Below are 19,210 nucleotides of genomic sequence, written 5' to 3'. Positions count from 1 at the left end.
CCGCATTGGACTACCAAAATGGCGTCCGCATCACTCGAGCATGCGCAGTGTATTGGACTAACAAAATGGCTTCGGCATCGTTTGCACATGCGCAGTGCATTGGACTGCTAAAATGGCGCCGGCATCACTCGAGCATGCGCAGTGCACTGAACTAACAAAATGGCGTCGGCATCATTCGAGCATGCGCAGTGTAGTGCACCAACGAAACGGCGTCGGCATCACTCGAGCATGCGCAGTGCAGTACACTTCCAAAATGGCGGCCGCGGAGTCCTGACCCCGAAAACTGCGATTCGGCTGCTTGGCGGGCTTCCCCGGCGCTGCGGACAGGTGCGGAGTGGTCTTTGGGGGCAGGTGGAGTGCGCGCTGCGGTTTGACGCGGCCGACATTTTTTCCCGAAAGCGATCGGCAAATGCCGGCTTTTTCCGCCTCTCGCGCGGTTGCCGCCGCCCGTGGGTGACGCGAACGGCATACAGGACGCCTTCGCAGCTGTTTGCGGCCAGCAGAAATGTCCCAAAAGCGCGAAATCCGAGTTTTTAATTTCGATCCGGCCCCTATTTCGCACATGCGCAATGCACTGGACTACCAAAATGGCGTCGGCATCGTTCGCACATGCGCGCTGTTGCCGACTTCAAAAATGGCGGCCGCGGGGGTCTTTTCTGAGGGAATATACGTCTACTGTGCCGCCTGAACGAAATGCCGAGTCCGAGGGTGCCACCGCCGCATTTTCCGGGCTTTGCGGGCTTCTGCTGAAGCGTGCGGTGCTGTGGACGGCGCGGGGAGCTGGCGGGATCCGCCTGTGCCGGGGCGGGCACCGCCGCGGTCGATTATACGGCGGACACGCCCCCCCTGCCCCCCTCGGCACCCTCCCCTCCCCCCCCGCGTCTCCCGGATCCTTAAACATGGCACTCGGCACGCAGCGGATGGCGGCGGCGGCGGCGGCGGCGACACAGGTCGGGGCGGGGCCGCCGCGGGAGGGGGGGGCTGACTCGGCGGCCCCCAGCGCGGGGAGGGAGCGCGGCGAGGGAGCGCGGCGCCGCCGCCTCGGGGCCCCACGGGACGCCGCTCCCCACGGACCGCACCCAAAATGCGGTGACGTCCGGCGGCGGGGGAGAACCGACAGGGGAGGGAACTTGCCACGCGGGACGGGGCCGCCCACGTGCCGCGAGCGACGCTTTTTTCCGACTACAAACACGCAAATACCCCAAAATTCACCTGCTTCGGAACGCGCGACCCCCTCTCCCTTTTAAAGCCCGACGCAAACCTGCGAACGACCGCCTCGGCTAACACCGCACACACAAATAACATATACTACTTACAAAATACACATACCTATACTCCAACATATTATTACATAGATTATACACTAGCAACCAGCTATATTGCTCTGAAGATTTATTTTTGCATACCCTTTTTTTCCTCTTCAGGACACTACATTCATGCCTGCAAAAAGAAAAAAAAATGTACAAACCCTTTCACATTGGGTCAATTAATATCATTTCTTTCTCTTCTTTAGCAAGTCAAACCACCTGCTTCTACAGCACTTCTGAACTCCATTCTGACTCTTGGCAAGAAATTCTTACGGGCCTGACATTGTGGCTACAGCTCTGTGATGATCCACGTGAAAGGTGGGTGCTTTCTTCAATTATCCTTTCTTCAATGCAACACTTCCTTTTTACTATCTATCTAGGTCATCTCCTTCATTTTCATAACTATATTTGGAAGGCACTGTGTACTGGGCATTGCCCATAAATGTCCACCCAGAAAGGTAGACAACAGCTTTGCTGCAAGGCAGATAATCTTTTCAATATTCCTGCAAGAGCTGGCTTGCCTGCATTTGGTAATTATGGAACATGCTTCAGCTACTCCAGCGACAACACGTGAACAATTACTTCTTACTGATAGTGAGGCTCAAAAACGACGCTTCTGAAGCAACGATGCACTGCAGGCACCTGGACACATGTCCTTCCCTTAGGAAAAAAACCTCAAAGTTCTTTCCCTCTTCCCTGGCTTGCTGGTACCAAGCACAGAAAACTGCACCTGAGGGAAGCTTGGAAGCCTGTATCCTCTGACATTTTGCACTTGGTTAGAGCTTTTTTTTCATACCTCTGCATACTTCTGAAAATTACAGTTCCTCTTTTACAACATAGCCAATGTCCACACTTACCTAGAAAGAGGCACTGGGATTTGTTTTCTGTAAATTCATTCACGAAACTCCTTGTTCTTTCTCTCTCTCCTTCATGGCCAGAGTTTCCCAAAGAATATTTAGCAGGGCCTTTTTGCTTTGATACCCTCTATTTCATTTCCATTTCATTCCCTAAATTCTTTACATCCTGAAACTTTTTCTAGTACGTGGAAGAGCACGATCATAAATGGACAACAGAAAAATTGTAGAACTTCTCTAGCTCAAGATGTTGTTTTTCACTCTTTATCTATTTGCTCTTCCCATCTCATAGCTGTTCTTTTCCATGCAGCTTTAAGGGCCTGCAATTCTCACTGCTGCAGAAGGACTTGTGAACTGCTACTTCCCTACGTTGCTCATCAGAGCACGGAATCCAGTCGGAAGGTGCCGGTCCATCGGTGCGCAAACCTCCAGGTATGGCTAGAAAGAGTAGAAAAAATTCATTAAATACTTTCCCTTGGAAAACAGTTCCCATGCTTTGCAAATCTGGCTTCATACATAGAAATATTGGCACATCGAGTCTGTATCAATTTCAATACAGAACAGCATCGCTTTAAACTCTTGAAAACTTCAGGGTTTGGATGATGTTGCTACCGCTTCCTACATTACAAATGTGGCTATGCGGATCTCAAAACTGGTACACATGTCTCCAAATATTTTATCTAATACTGGACAGTACATAAGGTGCTTAGCCTTATACCTGCACATGCTTATTACCTGTGTGCGAACTGCATACCACGTGCATAGCCTGCAGAAATACACTTCGGGATTAATTCTGATTCGTAAGGCTCCGTTACGTGAGCCTTACAGAACTGCACCTCATCCATTATCCATGTACAGAAATTTGGCTTTCAAATGGCCTAAGAGAAAAAAAAATAGTTTTGCTAACTCTTTCAATGCCATCTTAAAGGAATAACATAGCTCATGTTGATGAGGAAACAATAACTGCAATAACCATCCTCCCCTGTTCCCTGTATGACACACTGAAAGATGGTTCAGAAGGTTTACTTCAACCACTGTAGGAAATGCCACACAGCTCACATGGTGGCCGATTCTCAGCCTCTGTTCCACTCACTGTATCACTCGGCCAGATCAGAGAGAAGCAAGTAAAAAAAAAAGTTAAAAAAGTTTAAAAAATATTATCCCAAAGGGAACATTTGCAGGTGGTGGTTGTATAATTGTTCCGTCTGAACGTGTGAGCGGCCCAGGCCACGCTTCTGATAGAACTGTTTGGTGTGGATGAACTCATGTCACTGTGACCAAAACATATGAGCGATACTTTGCTTCCCTTTATGCAATTAACACCTCTCTGGTCACCACAGTTCTGGTATTAGGTTAGCCTGAGATGCTGCCGTCTGACAGGGATCCTTCTCAAAACCTAGGGAGAAAACTCAGGTTTATATGTCAGCACCTTCACTGATGACTTCTTTACAATTCAGTGGCAAGACGTCCTTCATCTATTTTTATTATTTGCCACGTAAGCCACACAAGATATTTATTCTTTGAAATAGGACTCTGACATCTCTTCCCTGAAAAGGTTTTCATCATTGCTCATAAGTGTGATCTCCCTCCCTCTTCCTGCTGATCAAACCTGCCTCAAACCACTGCCTCTTTTCAACAGCTAGGAAATCCTTGCACACGCTGGGCACAACACACCCAGGAGTCCAAGGCCAGCCTCAGGCCTACCTCCTAGCAGCTCCTGTCTGGCACAAATCCTGACATTTGCACAACTTTACAATACAAAATCCCACATTTCCCCATGGGAACCTGGGGGCAACAATGGCTCTTTTCCACGGGAATGGCACATCACCACTCTCGTGTAAGATAGGCAGTTTGGAGGAATCCACGTGCACACAGACCTCTGCTTCTTTACACCTTTCATCTCACAGGATTCCTGCAGCATGCACACTTTTCAGCTACAATACCACATTTGGAACCTGGCTGCAAACGGGGCCTCTTTTACACACGTAACAAACTTTTCCACCCTTCTGACCACACCGTGGCAAATGCCTCCTCACATCATAAAAACCATCTGACAACACTTCATAACAAGCCTCAAGATACACTAGATCGCCTCTGTGTTACCTCACTCCACTCAGTCAGGTTTTCTGGGAAAAAAAAGGACTGTTTGAACCTTTTACAAACCTGCTGTGGGACTAAGAACACCGAGCTATACTGAGAGCAATCATAACAATCCATTCTTTACATTCATTTCAATTATTCACTACCCACAACAACACCTGTAACTCCTGCTTCAGGACACCACATCTATAGAAATACTGCACCACTGATATTAAAGGAAGCGAGGACAATAACCACATCAAATCTCTTCTTCCCCCACAGCAATGACCGTGGCCACATCTCCTTCTCTCTACCTCGAGGACACGCTCTGGGGAGTACCTGACAGCATAAGAGCTCTCAAGAATCTTCACCACTGTCAAGACAGCCACTTGACCCCAATGAATGCAGGATCTCCTGCAAGGACTGATGCTGCCACCACTGCAGCTTCTCTGCTTCCACACGGGGAACCCAGCAGAGCACGGCCACGACACCCTCTGCACGCTGCAGCTGGCCACAGCAGGGCAGGGTGGAGAGGGAGGCAGCAGCACTTTGGGGAGGCGGCAAAGAAAAGCCAGGAAGAATGACCTCTGAGCCAGGACGAGGCCAAGGCCCGTGGTGGCAATGACAGCAGCGGTGGAACTCCCCAGCAGCAGTGGAACTCCCCAGGTAACCGGTGGCAGCAGATGCACCCACGATAATCAAAGCGCTCCGGCTAACTGACCTGGCGCCGGGTCACCCACGACCGTACCTCCAAAATGACCCGCTGTCACCACACCCTGCTGTCTAATTGCACCGGCACCGGATCACCCACGGCCATACCTGCAAACTGACCCACTGTCACCACACCCTGCCGTGTTTGCCAGCCTGGTGCTTTTTTCCATATCTAGAATGTGGAATTTCCGGACAAGGAGGTTGCTTTTTCAAAATTCTACAAGTGAGGACGCTCCAGTGCTTTTCCTCAACATGAAAATTACGGCTTTTGGATTTTCTTTATGCCCCTGACAATCTGCACGCTTTTGGATTCTGGCTGCGTCGGTCTGTGCGCTCTATGAAAAACATTCTACCGTTTGGACCTTCCGAGAAACGGAAATCTTCCAGGATTTATGAAGCGATACAACGAAACCTTTTCTCAAAACTGTATTCTTATTCCCACCCCCTAAACTTTTATATAATTACACTCATCTATTTACATTATATCTATTTGCACTTATTATAGAGAAAATACTTACAAATCCATTGACACTTATGGAACCTCTCCTAAGACACAAGCCACGTATTTACAATGTTCAGCTTGTACATTTTGACACTTCAATATCACATCAGACTTCTACGCTCTAACCGTACACATCTACTCATATCAAACCTCTCTTTACATTAATATCTAATATCTGATTAGACTTTGTACAGAACAGCTAATAGATCTCTTTATTCTTTTTTTACATTTTGTCCTATATATCATCCTGCCTTATAAGTTAAGCTCTTTCATTGGTTCATTTATATACACAACACTTGTGTTTGCACTTTAAAATCTTCTATCTGCTTTGGCCTTGCATGGACAAGCTTATGCAGGACACACATTACTCTCTCTGTCTCATCTGCATGGTGCCCCAAGGAAGATTTTACAAGATCATTGTCTCAAAGGAACAACAGAAAAATGGCAACACCTCCCTAGCTCAACATTTCTTTTTCCTCTTTTCCTAATTGCTCTTCCCATTTCACATGTTGCCTTTTTAATGCATGTTTTAAGGACTGCAATTAGCACTGCTCCAGAAGAATTTGGGAAGTGCTGCTTCTCCCTCTGGCTCACCGTGGAACAAAATCCAGACGCGAGATGCCGCTCTGTAGCTGTAGAAAACCTCCGGGTATTCATACGAACAATACACTAAATAAATGAAATTCTGTGCCTTCAAAGAAATTCCCCATGTCTGGAAAATCTAACAAAATACATTAAAAAACTCTCCTAATCAAGTATGTATCCATTTCAATGCTGAACAGACACACTTTGAACTTTTAAAAACTTCTGCCTTTGGTGCTACCCCTTCTTACATTACAAAAATTGCAAATTCTGACCTCAAATCTGGGTTCTGGGGGACCATAGGCAACTACACCACGGCTGTCACTAGCCCAGATCCTACCTAGGCCCGTATGGGATACAGGTTCACCTTGGGGTTACACACAGCTGCTCTGGCAAAAATTCCTCCTGCAGGCACAAGATTACACGGCAGATGTTCTTAGGCACACCGTGAAAGGGGGAGCTTTCAATGGCACTCTGGGATGCAGGGGGCTGCATCACCCACTGCCCTCAATACCTCTCACTCATCCTTCCTTTCAGCTAACGGGCCATGGCCCCCCACCCGCTCCACAGCCCCCTACAGCCCTGTGGTGCCAAGTGCTGCCCTGGACAACACGACACCTGTCAGCTCTGGAGCCCAAATCCTGGTTTTGTAAGCCTGTGGTGGGACTCGGCAATAGGGACTGGGGGCTGCACCTCTCCTGGGGTGACCTTTGGCTCCACTAACCTTGTGTGGTGACAATTCACACGGTAGCCAGGACTCTGCCCGTGTCACATGGGTTCACCCCCCATGCCGGTTAGGGCTCGCCACTCCATACCCCACCTGTCCTGGACACGCTCTCACTCCCCCAGCAGAGGCGCTACCCTGGGGCTCTGCACCCTGTACACATTTACCTGTATCTCTCTGACATCCCCTCCTATGCCACCGCCAGCAACCCGCCTTGGGACCGGGCTCTGTCTCCCACACCCTTCTCCCTTCTGCTGCACCCCATGCCTCTCCCACAAATGTTTACTAATGCATTCTATTGCTGATCAAACAGAGAAATAATTAACACATTCACACTTTTCATTAGGAGTTTATTTATTAAAGGAATCATGGGGAGTAATAAGCGAAAATAAATTGCACCAGCCTGCACTTACCACGCAGTTTTTCCTTGCTTAATAAGGTGATGCTGAACTCTCTCAGCAGGACTAAAAAATCCAGCTCTCCGGTTTAATAAAAGCCACCTTAGACCCACTGGGCCCAAAACTGTAAGAAATGTCACACTTGTTTTATAGAGCTCTGCAACTAGTCACATTGGATACTGCTTTCGGGACTGCCACAATGACAGTCTTGCCATCCTGGCAAGCTCTGGCTCTGAACAGCCTGCTTGCTGGCAGCTCCTGCAGCCAAAATTTATCCAGTATCTTCAGCACCACCTTCATGCCACCCTAGGCAGCTGAACCGGGACACCCAGGACATTCCAGGCAGAGGTCCCTGCAGAACCATAAAAATCGTTCAGTGCTTTGCAAAGCAAAGCTCAGAGGGATACAAGGCATTTTTCAGGAAAACCCACCAAAAACCCAGAAATTTTAGTGACCGAAGAACACGCTTTTTGGAATGCAACTGCAGCCCGGCTCGTACCGAACGCTACACCTATCCACACTTTTAAGGGTGTGGAAAATGCCTTCAAAAACAGGTTATCCCATGACCACCTCCCACTGACAGGATCCTTGGGGCAACTCTTAGATTTTTGCATGTTCAACTGACAATAGGAAAACGGGACAGGTGTTTGGGATTTCTCTGAGCACAGTCTAGCAGCTCACAATACCCTTTGGGCTTTTACTTTGGTATTTTTATAACCTGGGGTTTTAATTATTTTCTGACCTGTGCTTGTCATGGGCCTCAAGCATCCTATTCCAGCCTCTTGGCTTCATTTGCCGTCTTCCACCGCATTTATCCTCGCATGGAAACTGCTAAAAAGCACAAAACAATGACACACGCTTCACACTTCAAACGCAAATAAATTACAATTACGAAAAATCTCGCTGCCACTTTTCTAAACTATTCATCACAGACCTTAGAAAAAGCAAAGGTGATCTGTCCCTGACAGGACCCCGCTGGGACACCCGAGCAGGCTCAGCGGGGCGCGGGGAGGCAGGCGGCTTTGGGGACGATTCACAGACACGCTGCCGCTGCCCGCAGGGACACGAGCCCTACCACCGGCTGCGGCTCCGCTCCCGCCCGCCCCCGTGGCCGCAGCGCCTCCCCCGGCGCCTCCCCCGGCGCCTCCCCCGGCGCCTCCCCCGGCGCCTCCCCCGGCGCCTCCCCCGGCGCCTCCCCCGGCGCCTCCCCCGGCGCCTCCCCCGGCGCCTCCCCCGGCGCCTCCCCCGGCGCCTCCCCCGGCGCCTCCCCCGGCGCCGCCCCCGGCGCCTCCCCCGGCGCCTCCCCCGGCGCCTCCCCCGGCGCCTCCCCCGGCGCCTCCCCCGGCGCCTCCCCCGGCGCCTCCCCCGGCGCCTCCCCCGGCGCCTCCCCCGGCGCCTCCCCCGGCGCCTCCCGCGGCGCCTCCCCCGGCGCCTCCCCCGGCGCCTCCCCCGGCGCCTCCCCCGGCGCCTCCCCCGGCGCCTCCCCCGGCGCCTCCCCCGGCGCCTCCCCCGGCGCCTCCCCCGGCGCCTCCCCCCGCGCCTCCCCCGGCGCCTCCCCCGGCGCCTCCCCCGGCGCCTCCCCCGGCGCCTCCCCCGGCGCCTCCCCCGGCGCCTCCCCCGGCGCCTCCCCCGGCGCCTCCCCCGGCGCCTCCCCCGGCGCCTCCCCCGGCGCCTCCCCCGGCGCCTCCCCCGGCGCCTCCCCCGGCGCCCCCTCTTTGCCGGGGCGGAACCCGAATGCGGACGGGAGGGAGAGCCAGGGGTGGGGCTGTGCGGATTCAACAGTCACAGCACAAACGGGCTGCTCGGAAGGGTGGCTGTGAGATTTGCGGGCTTCCAGGGCTCTGTGCTTGTGAGGCGCGGGCAGGGGAGCGCGGAATGCAGCGTGGGAGGAGCTCGGGAACAACGCGAGGGCGGTGGGCGAGTCAGGGGCGAGAGCGGCTGGGGACCGCCTTTGGAATTCCCTGTGTATCGTTCCTCGCCTTTTTGGCTAAGATCAAGTGTAGTATCTATTCTTATCAGTTCAATATCTGATACGTACTCGATGGGAGGACTTTATATTACAGGATTTTTGGGCTCGGGAGTCGGATCCGGAGCTTGCTCCCTCCGCTCCGCGCGTGGTACGGGTATTGCGGTGCCTCCGGGAACGGTGCACCCCGCCGGGGACCTCTGGTCGGTTAAAAACACATTTAAACCCGAGTCAACGTGATTATCCGCACTTAAGGGTAAACCGCAGCTCTCCGGACCCCTGAGAAGCTGCCAAAGCTCGGGCGGCTGTGATTCTCTCCTCCCTTCTCCTCGCAGGGTGCGGCCAAATGGCGGCGCTTCCCCCGTGCTTTTGCGTGCTATTTGGGTTAAACTCCGGGATCTCGCCGCTTTCTGAGGGGGTTTCCGATTTATATCAGGGTAATGGAGGACACTAATGTCATTTAAATGAATCTGGGAGGGGATTTGGGGCAGTTTTGTCACATAAACACGTGAAGGAGGTGAGCAGCGGGGCGGGGGAGCCGCACGGCTTTCTTTTTGCAGCTCTTTGACCGCGGATGTTTCTACGATGCAAATAAAAATCTCAATTCTTTTTAAAAACACCGATTTTGTTTATTTGTAAAGTAAAAAAGGTGCAGAGCTTCATCACAGCCGCTTCGGCAGCGGCTTGGAGGTCCTGGGGTGACCTAGGCGATCCCGGAGTCCCCAAAGCCGGAAAATTCCCTAAAGCCCCTCCCGACCTTCCCCGGTTTCCTCAGGAATTTTGGGGGCGATGTGACAATTTTGGGGGATTTTCGGGCGTTCCCCGCGTCCTCCCCGGGATTTCCCCCCTCCCCTGCTCTTACCGCAGCCCCGAGGGTCCCTCTGCTGCCCCCGAAAAGCCTCAAAAAGGGGCAAGAAATCCCCGATCCCCCCCGTCCCGAACCTGCCCGGCAGAGCGGCGTTGGCCCGAGCCGCGCCTCATGAGGGAATATGTAAATTAGAAGGGCATGGGCGGGGTTTGGGGGGCAGGAGTGGTTATGCAAATGAGAGAACGCCGGGAGGGAGTGGCTTCGTGTGAGTAAGGGGCGGGGTTATGCTAATTTGGATTACCTCATGCGCGAACGGCATCTTGGGAGAAAGGGGCGGGGTTATGCTAATTTAGATTACCTCATGCGCGAACGGCATCTTGGGAGAAAGGGGCGGGGTTATGCTAATTTAGATTACCTCATGCGCGAACGGCATCTTGGGAGAAAGGGGCGCGGTTATGCTAATTTCGATTACCTCATGCGCGAACGGCATCTTGGGAGAAAGGGGCGGGATTATGCTAATTTCGATTACCTCATGCGCGAACGGCATCTTGGGAGAAAGGGGCGGGGTTATGCTAATTTATATTACCTCATGCGCGAACGGCATCTTGGGCGAAAGGGGCGGGGTTATGCTAATTTAGATTACCTCATGCGCGAACGGCATCTTGGGAGAAAGGGGCGGGGTTATGCTAATTTAGATTACCTCATGCGCGAACGGCATCTTGGGAGAAAGGGGCGGGGTTATGCTAATTTAGATGACCTCATGCGCGAACGGCCTCTTGGGGAAAATGGGCGGGGTTATGCAAACTAGCCGAAACGCGGCGCGAGTTGCAGTCTCGGTAAAGGGGCGGGGTCATGCAAATTAAAGCACAATCCCGCATGAATGGCGTCTGGGGAAAAGAGGTCCGGCCATGCAAATTAGATCACTGCGCGCAGCGATCGGCGGCATCATGGCGGATGAAGGTCGGTGAGGCAAACTCGATTCCTTAGCGGCGCGAATGGCATCTTGAGAGCTTTACTGGGGGATTTGCAGAGTTTAGGCCTCGGTGCGCGGGGGGCGCGGGGGGAAATGGGCTTTCAAGCCTTTCCTGAGTCCCCGAAAAAAGACCTTTTTTCCATTTTTCCCCACACAAATCCCCGCAGCTCCTCTCGGCCCCGGCTCGGCAAATCCAACCGCATGGTCCGAGCGGCCAAAAGCCCGAGCGCGGCACCTTCGCCGTGCCTCTGCCGGCCTGTCCGGCCCCGCATGGCCGCCCCGCGCCCTTGCTTGAGCCGCAGAATCCATGAAAAATCTCCTGCAGCTCCCGAGCCTTTCCGCCTCTCCCGGAGCTCCCAGCGCCTCACGAGCTTCCCGCGCGGCCGGCCGGAGCGGCGGGGTGATGCATATTAGAGAACCAGAGCACCGCCGTGATTTCGGGTCAGTGCTTCAGAAACATGTGCTGGCAGTGCGGGAACACAGCGGGAAAGAGTCTCTAAATTGCTGGAAAGGAGGTGCGGGGCGGCGCGGGGGAGACAGCGAGGTGTGTGTTTGTCGAGCGGGGTGCCGCCGGGAGCGGGGGAAGGAGATTGTCATCGCCGCTCGGCCGTTTGGCTAAGATCGAGTGTAGTGTTTATAGTTATTTATTCGGTTTTGGGTACGTCCCAAGCTCTTCTGAGGCTTTCCCATTTCTCTGCTCCTCTCAGGACGCTGTATCCCATTAACTTGGGAAAGTTAGAGATGTGACTAATTTATCCTGCTGTGGGCTCACTTCGGGCTGTGCCTTTCCCAGGGTTTTGGGGAGGTGCAAATGTATTTTGTGCCTGACGGAACACTGAAAACAGAAGGGGGTTTATTGGAGGAGGATCTGGCATGTATATAATCTGTGGAAGGAATTCACAGAATAGGTATTTCAATTATCCTAAAATAAATAGCATTACAGTAAACTGTGAATCTGAAATTTGCCTGCTGTGTTCAGTTTTGTGACTGCTGTCAGATTCTTGATGGATTGTGATCACCCTTTCACTTTTTTATTGGCAGTACCTTCTTTGTGGAGTACCACTTTCCTGTGGGAGTCTCCAAGGATGATAAAGGACAAGTCTCCGTAACAACAGAAGCAGTTCGAGGAGCTTCAAGTAAAATCACTGATGATGGTAAGAGCATTATTTCCCTCCCCGCCCTTAGATTTAGTTTCGTTGACTCCATCTCTTAGAAATTATTCAGTACTGTTTTCCATGTGTTTCCATGCATTGCCTGAAAATCACAGTATGATTCGTGGCACCTCTGCCCCTAGAGTTGCCATGCTGCAGACAGGGGAATGGTCCTCTCAGGGAGAAGGAAGCCAAGTGATTTTTTAATTCTTTTTTTCTTTCAAGAAGTATTCATGCTGGAATTTTCAAATTTCTTTTCCTAGGGAAAGAACAAGTTAGTAAGCCCATTCCTTCCTTTGAACATAAAGCCAATATTCTTTCTGCAATAGTAGGAGAATTATCATGTACTTTTAGAAATATCAGAGATACTTACAGCTCAAATAAATAATTTTCCAGATGTTGATGTATGTCATGTAGTATCTCCAATAGCTCAGATAATCTGCTGGATCCAAGGATCCAGAGTCCTGTGCTCAGATCAGCAGACATTAATCTCTGTACTGAGAGTCACCAGTGTTTGTATCCCTGGGAACAATTTCTGTTTCTGTTCCCACTGAGAAGAGAATGCTGGATGAGCAAGATCCTCTGCCCAGTCTTTGCAGAAACTGGAATGCCAGGGTGACTTTCAAAAGCCTCTCCCATACGGTCAGTCGTTGGCTTTGCATCTTTCTGAGTGGCATTTGGGAGACTTTGAGTTCTCTTGTAAATTCTTCGCTGGTCGTTTGTGACCAGAGAAAACATCTGCTCCTTCTGAACTTCTGTAATGCAACATTGTAGTCCAAAACTAACCCATCCTGCTGCCCTCTGCCTTGTGTAGAGTTCAGCTCTGTGGAACCTACCAAAATAGGTTGGGCTGAAAATAATTTGAGGAAGACATCAAGTCAATCCACTGTAGCATTATCCTTCCTGAGAGCTTTTATCTCATTTATTAAAGATGGCTAATGGGAAAAATTCCATAGCCATCCCAGACAAGGTGGAGGAGTGCTTGGCATCCGGTTGGAAATTTCTTTGTGTAACCTGCATTTTTGTCATCACAAGACTACTTCCTTGTCCACTGTGAATGCTCTTACTGGATTTGTACTCTGTCCCAGACTGAATGCCAATTCAGTCCATCTCTTCTTGCAGCTATTCCTTCTCTCCTAAAGCTGTGATCTTTCTTGCAGCTCAGCTTTGACTCTCTCAAGAACTGTCTTGAACTATGTTATTTAATATGAGACAGAGTTCTCTCACTGAAGAAGGGCAGGTCTTACTGCATGCTAGAATGGTAGAGACTTGGTGTCACCCGAAGTCTTTAAATGCTGTTACAATTTAAAATTATATTAATTTATCTAATAATGTATTGATTTTTAAATTCTTTTTATTAGCTATTTTTTAATTAATTTATAATCTTAATTTTGTCCTGCTGGCCTCCTGCTATTTCCTGGCCTTGGAAAATGAAAACCAGTTTACTTGGGCCTTGATGTTAATACATAATGCAGAATTAAATGATTGTGTGTGTGTAACAGAGCATTCTCCAGGAGAACATTTATTTCTATCAGGTAATTTTGGATATTTGTTGCTCCACTCTTCCTTCCAGTGGTGAAATTCCAACAGCACTCTGTGTTCCAGGTGCGGTTCGGAGGAACAATGATAGAGCACTGGTGGGGCTCTGACCTGGCTTTTAAAATCTACGTGAGGAAAAGCACACAGAAAAAGGTACTTACTAGAAGATGTTCCTATTTTGTGTATTGAAAAGCAAAGAAATTGTTTGCATTTCCATTTCCTACGGAAGCGCAGACAACCAGATATTGGCAAGGGAAATGATGTTACATGTAGATAGTTGAACTGATCGCAGTTCAGTCTTCACAGAATCACAGAATATTCTGAGGGACCCACAGGATCACTCCTGTGGCTGCATAAAGGATTTTCTGAGTTTGAGACTGGCTGGCAAAAAAAAACCCCTTGTCCTTCCCGCATCCTTGAGAGTGATCTCTTGCTATTTGAGCATATTGGATCAATTATAAACATTATCCTTCAATGAGAACACGGCTCCTATAGTAGTGTGGAATGAGTTCATGTGGATGCAGTTTATATCCTTACCCTGCCCTGTGTAAGGGGAGTCATGTGAGCTGTGAAAAACTGGTGTAACTTGTGCATTCTGGGGGAAAAAAAGTACATTTCTATCCGGTAAGGTTATTTGCATAACCATCTGCCTGTGATGAAGATGGTGAGAGGGATTAACTCAGTTTAGGTTATTTTAATCAACACCAAGGTTGTCTGCCTTTCTGTTAACGGGGGAATAAATAGCATCTTTCAGTATGGAAGTTTTATTAGGATTTAGGATTTTACTAGGCTATTCAAATTTTGCATTAATCTGGAATTGTTTACAGTGTGTTCTGGGAAAATTTGTCTTACTGATGTTCTAGTGAGACTTGAAATTGGAAGTAAAGGAGATTTCCCAAATCCCTGTTGGTACAACCAATGTAGGAGTGGGGAGGGTGTGTGGCTGCTCATGGCTTCCCAGAAAGCTTTTATTTCACAAAAGTTCTTTAAACCTGATAGAAATCTTGCAAAAATGAATTCTTTGCCTGCCCTCAGCCCGTGGCCATTGGCTCGGCAGTGCTTCAGCTCCGCAGGGTGATTGAGGCTGAGCTGCTCAGTGTTAGCTGGGAAATACCTGTGGGTAAAGAAGGAGATCACACACAAGTTGGACCGTTACAGGTATGTGTTTTACCAGCTCAAACTTGAGTTGTTACACACTTTGGCTGCACACTCTTATTTTTAACTCCTCTTTTCTCTCTTTGTTTAATTTGCCATTTCTCAGATACAAAGCTTTGCAAGACTAGTATAAAATAACATGAATCTTTTTTATTCCTTAGGGGTTTGGAGAAATATTTTGAAACTCCTGCATGTCTAGGGATGTTGTCAATAAGCTAGGACTTGAATACAGAAACCACTCCACAGGCAAATTTGAGTGGCACGTATTCAGGGCTTGGAGCTTTGGCTTCTGCTTCACATGTGACATGAGCTGAGGTCTCTCCTGCCAAGGAGGCCTTGTGTTCCTTGTCCTTGTCACTTCAGGAATTACTTTCTCCAGCCAAAGTTTTTACTGGTTTGCAGCTTCTGATTGAGAAGCATTAACAGTTTGAGAGATTTGACAGTTCTGAGCAGGTGAAGGGTTAAGAATGGGGTGAGCTTTAAGGTCCCTTCCAACCCAGACCATTCAATGATTCATCTGTAATTGTGTGGTTTTGCACTCCGTTCTGGACTTTATTTCATCGAGTCACATGTAGTTTATTTTACAGCAAAAGCTGTGGCTGGTAACCGGCGTATGCCTTAGGGTGAGTTCTCGAGCCAAAGGTGTGCTGTTTTCCCTGAGTTTCTGTTGCAGCCCTTGGTTTTGGATGAGGCACATCTGACCAGCCTGTTCTGCCTTGTCCTGCAGGTGTCCCTGGAGCTTGTGGCCAAGAGCAAAGACTCTGCCTGCACCGCTGCCAGGTCAGCCACGGCCCCAGCTCATGCCAAGAGACATCCCCAGCTGAAACCGCAGGAGCCCAGCAGGACAAGTGGGAATGCAGAAAGCACTGTGTGCACCACAAGAAGCCCTGAGGACTGCCAGGAGCCAGGAGCAGGCAGCAGGTACACAGCACAGCCGCCACACACCGTGCCAGCCCCCACAGCCCGGGATGGGGTGGCACACAGAGCCCCAGCTGAGGAGGATGGGTTGTTGCTGCATGTGCTGTTGATGGTGCCTGATGGAAAGGATTTCATTGCTGAAGGCTCTGGGCTCCCCACTTCTTGTAATGTGTATTTAAACTGCAAACTGCTCAGCATTGAGGAGGCAACGAGATCCACTGTCGTTTGGGGCACAACGCAGCCTGCCTTTAATTTTTCTCAGGCAAGTCTCCCATTCTCCATTTCACACTGATTGAAGCATGGTATTCCTCACTGACAAACACATTTCATAGTCAAGTTACTTGTATACGTGGAGAAACATTTCTGCTTGCCTCTGTCCAATGCACATTGAATTTTGAACTTCTGTCTCTAAAAAGCACAATTCTGTAGACTGGAATAAAGTAGACTTACCAGAATGCTCTGTACTTAGCCAATATTTTCCAGTGTATTCTGTGTACTAATTCTGCTTTAACACTTTCAGGTGATGCCTTTTGCATTGACTTCCAGACACTTGGAGCGGCTGAAGAACAATGTGATGATTATTGAAGCATGGAACAAGCTGGGAAGCCCTGGCTGTGACAAATTGCTGGGATTAGTGAAACTCCCTCTGCATCAGTTTTACATCTCGTTCAAGTAAACTTTTTCTTTTCCCCACATATTTTGGGTTGGGCAATATCCTAACTCAGAGAAAGAAGTCAGGGATGGCGTGTGGGGTTGTGTGGGAGGGTTCTTAGTTACACTTTATAGCAAAAGGCATTTTTGCCCTGCCAAGCTTCCTATAGCTCTTTCCCGCAGTGAGCAGCGTGTGAGTTACACTGTCCTTGTCCAGAAGTACAGATGGAGTGTGAGAAATGAAGTCACTGTGCTGCATCAGGGTTGGTGGCTGCTTAACTTGTGGTCCTGTGACAGACTAAAACCAGAAGAAATCAAAGTGACTACACAGGAAAATGAAGTGTGGCTTTCCGTCGGTGATTTTCCAAGACTGTGACTGATTGGGTTTGCTCCTAATTAAGTTCTGCAGAGATCCCATAGGGATGCTGTCAGTTTGCACAGCCCAGATGTCAAATAACCTCCAAAACCTTCATATTTTGTGTTCTTATCTATTGGGATTCTCTGGAGTTCTTTGTTCTTTTTGGTTTTAATCTATTGGCTTCTTGTTCAGTTAAGTAATATACCTGCTTAAAACAGTTTAAATTAGTGGAAATACTGGACAGAGGAGATTCTTCCTAATGCAAAGGATTAATTCCTTTTATTTTGGTCAGACCTAATGACAAGTGGAAATCAGACAGTGCTGGAGCTGAATGGCCACTGCTTTGTTAGTTATTACTGTGTCATTTGTATAATTTTTTAGTAATCCACTGTAATTTACTTGTGTATGTCAGAATCACCAAACGGTTTGGCTTGGGAGGAACCTTAAAGCCCTTCCAGTCCCACTCCCTGCACTGGGCAGGGACACCTTCCACTAAACCAGATTGCTCCAAGCTCCATCCAACCTGGCCTTGAATAACTCCAGTGTATTATTGGAGATTTTTCGATCTTTCTGGGAGGTTGTCACTGTTCCTTCTTTTCTTCCATCCCCAAAGGCACATAACTGCCTCCTAAAAGTATAGCGTGGCTACAGGGTGTTAATGGGAGTCTTGTTCCCATTCTTCCCCTCACTCACAGATCTCTAGGGTGGCTCACAGCTAAGGCCCTGTTAGGTTTTGGGAAGGTGTCCTTTGTCATTGCTGAAAATGGCCTCTTGTACTCAGCAGCTCATGGATCTCTGCTCTGTGAAGACTGGATGTAATTGAGACAAATTTCAGAGGAATGGAGATAGATTGTTTTTTATCAGCATTGAAAACCCTGTCTAAAATGAGTTCTGTGTGCTCGTGTTCCTACTCAGATGCTCATTCTGATGCTGAGGCTTTTTTGTTTGTTTTGTTTTTGTTTTGCAGAGATCCCAGGGTTTCCCAGCTGCTCCTGCAGGCTCAGTACCCCGTGGTGTCTGTGGATGGCCACATGCCTGTGGTTGATGTTTCCACCGGCAGCACAAATGGGAGCCTGAGGGTCATCCTGGCAATGGGATCAGCTGCTCAAATAGTGGCACTGCAAAGGCTGAAAACTGAAGAAGGAATGGTACCTCCTGTCACTCAACGTCCTCCCCACTCTCTGGACCATCCTCCTACAAAACCCGCAGTGGTATTTATTGTTCGGTAAATCTTGAGTCTCGCTGTTAAGGACATGTGGAAAGGGTTTTACCAGTGGGTTCATTAACAGGCGAGTGATCCTCAATCTCTTGATGCTGTAGCAAATTTTGTCATATTCTACATATTCTGCACAGAGTTATATTCTTTATACTATTTTTTTACCAGCTTTTTCTCACCAGTCCTGACATTATTGCCCTTTCAATTGCCTTGCATATCCACTGCTTCTATCTTCACAAGTCCAGTAAAAAAAAAAAAAAAACAGGAAAAATACAGAAAATCTCAATTCTCACAGTCTTATTGGAGAGGTTTTGCCACTACCTTTAAGTTGGATAGGTGGGAACTTTTATGCTTTTTATATGCTTTGCAACAACAACAAAAATTTCTTTCAGGCTTTCTATGTTTCTGTAAACTTTTAGGAGGAAAATGGCAGGTAATTGTTCTGCCCCCCATCTCATGCTTCTTAGCTCCTGATCACATGTAATTGTTTAGGTTGGAAAAGACCTCTATGCTCATCGAGTCCAGCCACTAACCCAGCTCTGCCAAGGCCACCATTAAACCATGTCACCAAATGTTACACCCACATGGCTTTTAAAAACCTCCACTTCCCTGGGCAGCTTGTTGAAATGTTCCCAGTCTCCTAAAGTCATCCCTTCCGTGTGGCTTCCCTTTTTTTGTTAGCAGGTAGGCCCAAAAGGGGGAGAGCTGATGGAGCATGTGTTTGAGATCCATGTGGAGAGTGTGAAGGGACTCACACCCTTACAGTCCACGGTGTGGGGAGAGGCTGACTGCTACATCCAGTACTATTTCCCAGTTCAGGAGCCTGGTTGTGGTGCACTGCAAGGACCTGGATTGCATGATGGTAAGTTTGTTTCACCATTTTCCCTTATTTAGAGCATTGCTTCTTTAATTAAATATTGTTTAGTCATGTTCTCTCTGCCTAAGTAAGATGGGGCTTTTTTTCCTGAGCTTTCATGCAGCCAATGCTTGTTTTCTTTGGAAAATTTGGCTTAGGCTACGTCACAGTTGGATATTAAGGAAAATATCTTCATCAAAAGAGTTATCAAGCTCTGACACAGCTACCCAGGCCAATGGTGGAGTCACCATCCCTGTAAATGTTCAGAAAGTGTTTGTATATGGCACTTGGGTACATGAATTACTGGTGGCCTTGGCAGTGCTGGGTTAACAGTTGGGCTTGGTGACCTTAGAGGGATTTTCCAACCTCAACAATTCTGTGATTTTCATGGATACACCAACAGAAGAGTTGCTTAGTTTAGATCACTAGGATTGACATAGAATGGTTTGGGTGGGAAGGGAC

At 49.0% G+C, this 19,210-nt stretch overlaps 2 long non-coding RNA genes and 1 other non-coding gene across 3 annotated transcripts; all 3 read left to right on the top strand.

Moving 5' to 3' along the window:
* The first annotated feature begins 905 nt into the window (after positions 1 to 905).
* Positions 906 to 2,581, top strand: LOC146440610 (uncharacterized). Its single transcript, XR_014851427.1, has 3 exons — positions 906 to 950; positions 1,514 to 1,625; positions 2,472 to 2,581. It is a non-coding gene; the product is annotated as an uncharacterized LOC146440610 (long non-coding RNA).
* Positions 2,582 to 9,124: 6,543 nt separating this feature from the next.
* On the top strand, positions 9,125 to 9,314 carry LOC146440609 (U2 spliceosomal RNA). Its single transcript, XR_014851437.1, has one exon. It is a non-coding gene; the product is annotated as a U2 spliceosomal RNA (small nuclear RNA).
* Positions 9,315 to 15,733: 6,419 nt separating this feature from the next.
* LOC146440608 (uncharacterized) lies at positions 15,734 to 17,878 on the top strand. Its single transcript, XR_014851426.1, has 3 exons — positions 15,734 to 15,929; positions 16,188 to 16,339; positions 17,644 to 17,878. It is a non-coding gene; the product is annotated as an uncharacterized LOC146440608 (long non-coding RNA).
* The last annotated feature ends 1,332 nt before the right edge of the window (positions 17,879 to 19,210 follow it).

Source organism: Lichenostomus cassidix, chromosome 3 (genome assembly GCF_008360975.1).
Source record: "Lichenostomus cassidix isolate B80296 chromosome 3, HeHo_3.0, whole genome shotgun sequence".
Classification (NCBI taxonomy): domain Eukaryota; kingdom Metazoa; phylum Chordata; class Aves; order Passeriformes; family Meliphagidae; genus Lichenostomus; species Lichenostomus cassidix.
This window is presented reverse-complemented; position numbering and strand designations above follow the sequence as displayed.